The sequence below is a fragment of the Mauremys mutica genome, chromosome 17, assembly GCF_020497125.1.
Source record: "Mauremys mutica isolate MM-2020 ecotype Southern chromosome 17, ASM2049712v1, whole genome shotgun sequence".
Classification (NCBI taxonomy): domain Eukaryota; kingdom Metazoa; phylum Chordata; order Testudines; family Geoemydidae; genus Mauremys; species Mauremys mutica.
This window is the reverse complement of record NC_059088.1, coordinates 23,003,935-23,013,230: the sequence shown is the minus strand read 5'-3', so window position 1 is coordinate 23,013,230 and position 9,296 is coordinate 23,003,935.

Here is a 9,296-nt window from a genome sequence, read left to right as displayed (position 1 = left end):
GGGAATTTGGAGAGGAAAGGTCTTCTCTTCCCTGATCAGTCAGTCCTTTTAGGATAGTCCAGGAGATCTCCAGCAAAGTGCTTGCAAAGCAGCAGCAGGCTCCAGCAATTAGCTACTGTCTGTGTTTTGGTGGGGCGGGGGGGGGGGAAGGATTCTCTCTCTCTCTCTCTCTCTCTCTGTTTTTAATAGGTGCAGCTCAAAACAGTCCCATCCTCTTTGTGTCTGCTACACACACACACACACACACACACTGATCTCTCTCTCTCTCTCTCCCTCCCTCCAGAGAATACTGCCCTACTCCAGCCCATAGCTACTCTCATCGATTTCACTAGGAAACACTCCGCTTTCCTGCTTCTCACACGTCACCAAGCCTAAAATCTGACAGATGTGCAATCAGCTACCAACCTGATTTAACCCGGTCGGGCCCGGCTTCGAAATCGGACGACAGAGCGAAAAGCGGCGAGTGGCGCGGGGGGAGGGGGGTGGAATCTAGATTATATTGACTTTGCAGTTTGTTGCAATACTTTGTGGCTCAGCGTTAACATGTATATTTAATACTCCTCCCCCCCCAAAAATTATGTGTATCTTATATCTATCCACCTGAATAAACACACCATATCTGTCTGGTTATACACCGCTGCCCATCACCGTGGTATCTGAGCGCCTTCCACGTCGAACCAATAGTGCAGTCCCTAGTGGATTTCAGGAAATCTCTGTCTCTCCTCTGTATAATACCTGTATTTTTGGTAATGTCTCTCTCTTATGTATGAGCTCACAAATAATCTATAAAGTCTGTATGTAAATATAGATTAATCTATACAAACCCACCTAGAGAACCTGTGGACACCTGGGTTATACAGCTATATAAAACCACTCAATTGTATATGTTCTTATGTTTTAGTTTTACCTACCTTATGTAGGCGATCATAAAAAACAATCTAAATAGTACAGAAATTGCAAAAGCATGTTCCCATATTGTTGTGATTTCTCTCTTATACAGAACTCACAAAAATCTGTATAGACTATATACAAATCTAACCATATACATCACACACACATTCACCTCTCTGCCTTTATTATATGTTAGGTGAAAAACAAAAGTCTGACTGTCCAAGCGATGCGAATTTCATCACCTTTCACACTTGATAAGGGGACACTTTAATTAGCAGCAGAGCTGAAAGGTGGTTTAAACTGGACGTATCCGTTTAAAAATCATTCCTGTCCCACCAATAACGAGCCCAAGGAGCCAATAACGTGAGATTTTTTTTTAAAATAACAAGCTTGGTGCCCAATATTAAGAGCTTCTAAATATTCTTAACCCTCCGTTGCTATGTTCTGGAAAATGCAGATGTTGCAACCAAATCCCTTCCCCTTATAGTCACAATGATTTCAACTGAAACAATTACAAAAATAGATACTTGGGCAAAGGAAAAATTCTCCAATAGTCTCCCGGTATGTAGATTAATGGGGGGGGGGATATTTTAGCCCTTTTTGTGAATGGATCTCACACGTAGGGAAATTGAAACAGATTTATCCTGTTGTCTGATCTAAGTGTATTCAAATAGGCATCTTAATAATAAATAAAATAATAATTAATAATAATAATGATGATAAGAGGCGAGCAAACGGGGGTCCGGACTACAAACACAGGGACCCAGAGAAATCAGTTCGTGGTTGTCAATTTTCTCAAAGGATCTTAAAAGCTCCAGTTGCCAAGGCGGGTAACTTGGGGGTCTCCGTTATGATCAGTAGCTGCTGTGTCCTTCTCTCCGGCTGGAGCCTTTCTGGTTCCAAGTAACCCGGAGAACTCCAAAGTATTAAATCCCGGGGAACATTTCTGACTATTTACTCTCTTTTCCTCAAAGAGACGTCATGAAAGTCACCAATGCAGCATGCAGCGATCTACCGAGCCAGCGTAAAAAGAGAGAGATTAACTAGAGAGATTGGGTGTCTGATGAAGAGTGGGGAGGAATTTCGGATTTGGTGGGCGGGGTGGGGTGGACACACTCCACAAATGTGTGTGTCCCCTGCCCCCATCCCCCAGATCTCACCAGGTGCGCTCTGGGAAACTGGATAATCTGCAGGGAGGGGGAGAGGCTGCTACTTTCCTAACCCTGCTGATCGAGGTCAGGCTCCCAGCCCTGGGGTCAGACTCACTAGATCGCCTGGGTTCCTTCCAGCTGGTAACCTGAACTCAGGCCCGCCTGACTTTCCCAGCTCCCAGGGCAACGCACACGCTGCCCACACATTACACATTCCAGCCTAGTGCACAACGATCCCCCCCTCCAAAAAAACCAACAACCCACCAGCTGACCCAGAGAGCCAATGCCCCGCTTCCCCCCCGCCCCCGATATTCTCTCTCCTCTGTGGTTAATGGTTTTATTGTGATGGGGTGGGTCCCCCTCCAGTTGCACTTTGTGTGTCTAGCTGCAAAGCAAACCAGGCCCCGTGGAGGGCAATCGATGCGCAGCTACTGCCAGATTTTCCAGGGAGATCAGTTCGCGTTTAGACAGAGACGGCTCCCTGGCTGGGGTCTGAGCCCAGGGGGTGTTATCCCCCCAGTGCTAAACTGAGAAAGTTTGCGTAGGCCGCCCTCTGGTTGCAGTGACGGCCCCTCGGACACTGCCCTTACAAACCTCGGAGGAGCTGTCCACACCCTAGGTGCTGAAGGCGCTTGGTGCGGATGAACTGGGGGCGGGGCGGGGGGGAGGGGAGATATTTACAGCATATCCAAAAATCAAAGTCACCGCATAGACCCCAAAAGGGCTCGGATGGAAACAGCAACTACAGGGGCTCTCTCTTAAAAAAAAATCATTTCGCTAAACCAAAGCTTCCAGGCAGGAACGCAAAGTATATTTTTGTTGTGTCTACACTGAAATAAAGCGGAGTTAAGAAGCGCGTGTACTCCAGGCGAACACTCACACGCAACCCGTGCACCTCTCCGCCTGCAGGTTTGGGGGAGCTTTTAAAATGATTTGGGGACGCAGGCGAGAGAGAGAGAGAGAGTTTATACTTAGAAATATCGGATCGCCCCGGTTTTAGAAGAAGGGGCTCTCCTATTTATTCGGAGGGAGAAGCCGTTTAGATTTCAGCTTGCAACACTTGTATCAGGGTCATGTTTTATCTCCGACTCCAAAAGCAGAGAAATGCCAGGAAAAAAAGCTGCAAGTCATCTCTCAGAAATCCACATTTTGCAGGGGCATCTCTTAGCCCCCGGAATCCCCCCCCCCCTCTCGACAGACTTTCATCTAATGATAAAATGGCCAAAAAAAGAGAGGTTTTGTTGTGAATGCCAACACGAGGTTACTAACTTTATTCCTGGTCAGAACTGTGCAAAAAGAGCCATATCAGACTTTCAGATCACATGTGTTGTAATCATTTGAAATGGCATTTCTTAGTGTAGAACAAGAATGAAACACACACGCACCCCCATAGTCCAACACACTTCGCTATTTAAATGTCTATCAGTATATTCTTTTTTTTTTTAAGTGTAAAACTGGGTAAATCAAACTTTAAATGACGGTGACACTTAAAATATACTGAAATACCGAGACTGGAAACGTATCCTGCCTCCCAAATGACTTCAAAGATACCAATCAATCGTCTTGAGCGTGGAGACAAATGTTGCCATATCTATATTCCAGCTGAACCTAATTATGAAATAATATCAGACTCCCGAGTTTCCCCAACACCTCCTGTGAAACCGTATATGGCGCCTTCGCGAATACTTAAAGGCACTAGCCTCATCAGTTTGGTTTTTAGCTCTCCTGAACAGAGTTTAAAACACCATTTAGTTGATTAATTGCTTTTTATTGATCAATTTGCTGTTTGGCAGGAACATTGGCCCTTCCACTGAATATATTGAAATGCTTTCCCCAGCCCATTAAAAGACACAAAATACTTTGTTTTACTATCTGCTCGGCTCCCGCAATGTCTAAGCACAAAAGCCAGGCTCTCTCAGTTATCATTCACTTCGAGGAAATGAAGTTGTGTTTAATGCAATTTAGCCCCCCTTAAAAATGAAAATTGCATTACAGAAATTTAATATTTCTCCTCTTTAGGGCTTTTCAGAAATAATAACTTGAACATTGTTAATGAAATGCCAGCCAACTTTCTTCTGTTGTTCGTCAGATCTAGCCTCCACAGAGGACGGATGGTGTCGAGAGCTCTAATGTATTTAGGGAATTTATTTCAAATATTTTTAAAAAAATAAGCATGTTCAAAGCTAAAATAGTATGAACAAATCATCCTAGAAACAAGAATAGATTTTTAAAGGAATTAAAAGGCACCGTTTCGTGGGCAAATAATCACCAGCAATATTTTTAAATGCTCAAAATCACCAGGAGTGTAACAGTTTAGATGCAAAGGCAGAAAGGTGTCAGAACTCGGCATGTCCTTGTTGTAACCACGAGAGTCCGAGATTTGTTTCGTGTACGTGTGTTTATTGTTTAAAATGCTCAGTGCATATGAGAGATGCGTTTGTTCAGAGGTTTACTACTACGTCCATCCAGATCAGCTGAATGGATGTTTAACCAGGACCACTTCAAATTTTCCAACTGGCAGTGATCTAAGAAGATAAAACATCCTGTGATAATTGGATTGTGCCTGTTGTGATATCTATATCTAGCTACACACGCACAAACGCACCTATATGGATGCCCATGCACCTACACATCAAATTTCATTCTCCCACAGGGACATTGGAATTGTCTTATGTCAATTTCAAGAGAGGGGAAAAATCATTTCACTGTCTATCAAATACTATTCACTTTTCCAAGCTCGTTGAGTTGTTTGTGTTTATTTTAAGCAATCTTCCAACAAATGCCAACTCTTTGGGAATTATGTGGAAGCCTTTAAAAAATACTTTCCCCTCAACAACTCTGCCCCGATCAATAAACAAATCCAACCTGACCCAATGAAACCACTTGGCAAGTTGGGAGTTAATTGATAGGAGGGCTACGGATTTACAAGGAGAAATTTAAAAATCAAAAGTTTATCAATAAAAAAAAACACAAAGTTCTGCAGAATATTGCGAGACAGCCCCCCCCCAACATACAAATAAACATTAAATAGCTACCCAGAGAAAGACTCAGAAATTCACTCTCGCCTGGTAAACAAATATTAACATGACTCAATATTTAAAGCAGCCCTGGGGAGGAGGGAAGGTTTTCTGATCCCATTCACACCACACTTTGAGCCCGTTTCAGGAAAGTCAGTGTAGCTACATCTGTGTAAACGAGATCAGAATCCGTCCAACCCATTTTACAGTGAGACGTCAGAGCAGTTACAGGAGTTGAAATGTGGAATTAAAATAACAGACAAGAACAATCTGAAACACCATCTGATCATCCGTGGCTAGTGGTATTATCAGTTGAAAAATGTAAAGTGGTTGTAATTACACATATATTCTGTGAATCTGATTCAATAGAGATCTGAAAAATTTAATTATACATATATTATGTATAATTACACACATATTGATTATTCAGCTCTTTATAGACTCAAGCTATACAGAATATTCTATGTATAAGGAAGACATAGATACACATTGACTATTTTAAATAATAAATAATAAAAATGATTAATGATACTATTTGAGAGGAGAAAAATATTAACTTGGCATAAACAGGCTTTTAAATAAGCCAAGAAGAGATCTGTCAGTACAAAGAGAGGAAAGTGACTGTTGGTCATTCAGACCTAATGTAACTATAACACGACACATCCACAAATAAAAAAAAATAAATAAAGAGAGAAAATTAGTACAGCTCCTTTCGTCTCCATTTAAAGTCCCTAATAAAAAGCAGAGTGAATTATCTGGAAGTCAGGGAAATTTTTTTACAAATATGATAAGCTGTTAACCTTTAGAGGGCTATAAAAGTGGCTGTAAGTAAAAAAAGGAGAATTTAACTTGATTTAATGTAATCAACATTATTTAAACTATTCCCTGGACTATTCCCCAATGTAGTTTACCTTACAGATAAAGGAAATAGCAGGGAAGGAAATTGAATTACATTCCTATATTTGCCATGCTATGGATCAAATTCCTGACAGCAAGGAGGTGAAGTCTCTGCCCCAGCTATGAATCATTTTGCATTTACAGTATTTTATGTTTCTTAATAAATACTACGTCTATTGGGTTAAGCTTTAATTTGGACGCTATTACGGAGGAGCCCATGGGTCTTCAGTGCTGTTTAAATCTGATCAATAGAATATTGTAATAAAGTATCCCTTAATGAGCGTGAAATTAACAAGGGCCGAGAGATGACAAAAGTTCTGCGTTCATTGGGGAGTTTGCTTCTTGGTTTAACCAAAGATCTTTAGTATTGTCCATACTTTTTATTCAATAATTTGTTGGGAGCCTCCTCCCACCCACCCCCCACACTGCAAGGAAGAGAGTTAATGGTTTTTAAATCAACTTGGTGCAAACTTTCTCCTCTTTGAAATACCAGGGCGGCATTAAAGGGATCAATAGGGATTTTGTGGTGTTGTCTTCACTAGATCCCTCAGAAAGACTATTTATTTGGCTGCTAAACGGAGATGGTGCCTTTTGCTTGTGGAAGGGGGAGCTAAAAGGGGCTTATGCTTCAGCTGTGAGTTGAAGGCAGGGGAAGCTGAAGGTTATGGGAGACCTTAGCAAAACTCGCAGTGGGGTTCTGCGTTCTGTCCATTACTATCTCAGGGGCTTGTGTACTGATCAGTCTAGGGAACTGCAGAGAGGAGATCTGAGTGAAGGGATGGGCTGCTTTGATTCTTTTTCATTTCTAACCGGCTTCCCCCCCCTCCTCCCCATTGATTTCCATCCTGTCTATTGATCTGCCACACAATATTGCACCGCATACACTTTTTAAAAAACGCTCGGTCATTTCCATCTTTAAGAGCGGGAGCCAATTCATTGTTTTCTCTAAGCCACTTAAAAACAAACACAAACTAGGAAACTTTAATGGATCAAGTTTGGATCCTGGGTTCCCCGCCCACCCCCTTTCATCTTTTATGGGTAGGGAAGAAATGTATTTGACAGTAAGGGTTGTTTCTCCTCTCCCACCAATCACTAAAATGTCTGATGAAATCACGGGGGTTTGTGTTCGCACGAACCTACCAGTTGAATCAGAAAAATAAAATAAAATGCAGATTTTGTAAGAATCACAGAGATTTTGTTCGGGGCAAGGCATCAAATATATTGTCCCTAAATGAGCCACACATTTGTTTGGTTTCGCTTATTGATCATTCTGTGGTTAATTTCTCTAATGTTGTGGATGCAAGACTCTGGGTTCTGCAGGAAACCAGATATTCGGCTAAATTAAGGTCTCTTTAGATGTATTCCACATTCCACCCTCCCCCCAGCAAAAATAATAATAATAATAATTACAGTTTGGTCCATCAAAACGCTGCTCGATCTTTTTTACAGGTGAATGTGTCAGAGTCAGACCAGGAAAGATTCTGGCGTGATCATAACAATAAAATCGAAGAGCTTCCGTCACCAGTGCGAAATGCAAAGCTGGCCGAGACAGAACAGGTTGGGATTTTAACCCCAAGATGCTCTGTGTGATATTAACACGGCCGTTCTGTTTCGTGGGAGGGGGGTGTTCATTGCATAGAGGGTCATGCTAAAAGAAACACAAGGGGGGGACGATGACCCCTCAGATTTTACAGTACAGCTTCCTGCAGGGAAAATACACGTCACCATTAAATGCAGCCACCGATGCATATTGACCGGTCTGCTCTGTGTGTGTGTGTGCTAGGGTGACCAGATGTCCCGATTTTATAGGGACAGTCCTGAGATTTGGGGCTTTTTCTTATATAGGTGCCTATTACTCCCTAACACCTGTCCCGATTTTTCACACTTGCTATCTGGTCACGTGTGTGTGTGTGTGAGTGTAGTTTTTAAAAGGGGGTGTTTTCTATAAGAATCAGATTTCCACCTCCTTGCAGAATAAAGAGCTCAGGAGTTGCACCAATGGTGGGGTTTCTTTTACCCCCACCTCCGAAGGGAATTTTTTGAAAAGCCCTTTCCCCATGAAGGTAAGGACGAAGCAAGGTGGAGTGGGATCAACCTTCCTCTATTCCTTGCCTTTGTCCTATCAAAGTAGCCAAACCCGGGTTTCTAGAGAGCAGCAGGAATGAACACACAGGCTAATTGCTGGAGTATGGACTTTGCAGCCCAGGGAAACTGGAGGCGGGGGAGGGGGGGGCAGACGCTCGCTGCCTGCGTGTGATGTGCAAGCAGTAGAAACCCTCTGCTCTCCCTCCACACCTTTCACCTGATCCCCAGCTCCCTGATTAATCCCCTCCGCCCCGCCCCCCAATTAGCGACCGGGGCCATTCATTTCCAAGTCCACGCACAGCTACTGCCTAGGAGCACTGGTGGAATCCAGCCCTGTGCCTATCTGGCAGCCCCACATCTCCCCCAGAGAAGAAACCACAAGTCCAAGCGGGCTCCCAAAGTTGCCACCGCCTCCCACTTGGCTTGGCTCGAATCAGCTGGGGAAGGGGCGAGAATCTCCACCAAACGCTGAGTTTGTGGCGAGGGTCCTGCTGCTTCCGTCTGGGACCCGCCCCCTTTCTCCCCCAGTGGTTCATAGGGAGCCGGAAAGCTGCAGCTGTCTGTCTCCTCGCTACATACTCCTCAGAAATGCCCACGATCTCACCTCCGCTTCTTCGCCTCCCTGTGATTCTTCTCCTATGGCCACCTGGCTGGGTCTCCCGGCTCCTGCTTTCTGATGAAGGGACCCAGGAACTCCTGCTCCTGGGATATTCTGTCTCCGGCCTCATCCTCCTGCAGCTTTTCCATGCCAGTAAAATAAAATGAATCCACCTTTTGCTTCCAAAGCTTTCCTGGTCTTGTGTGGATCTCTTCCCTTCCCACCCATCCAGTTCCTGGCTAATCAAGATGTTAATGAACAGAGATTCCAATCAATAGATTCAATCAGAAAAGCAGAACTGATCATACTTTCACTTCCCAAAGCTCCCCCTCCCCCAGCGCACACAGCTCCTATCAGCTAATGAAAACAAATAATCATTAGAGGATAATTTGACAATGCAATTTAATTATTCCTAAACCAGATATGAGCATTTCCAGCGGGTGAGCTGGAACTAGAAAGATTTTTCTTTGATAGTATTTTGCTGGCGGGGGGGGGGGGAGGGGTGTTCTCAGAGCTGAGTTTGAAGGATCTAGTCAGTTTCATAGCACCTTCTTGAAAGCCACAGAGCATGTGGAAAAATCCGGATTTAGTCTTTGCTAGCTCATCCTAACACATTTCCGGATGTATGTGAGTGCATCCTTACAAATGGCATTTTGA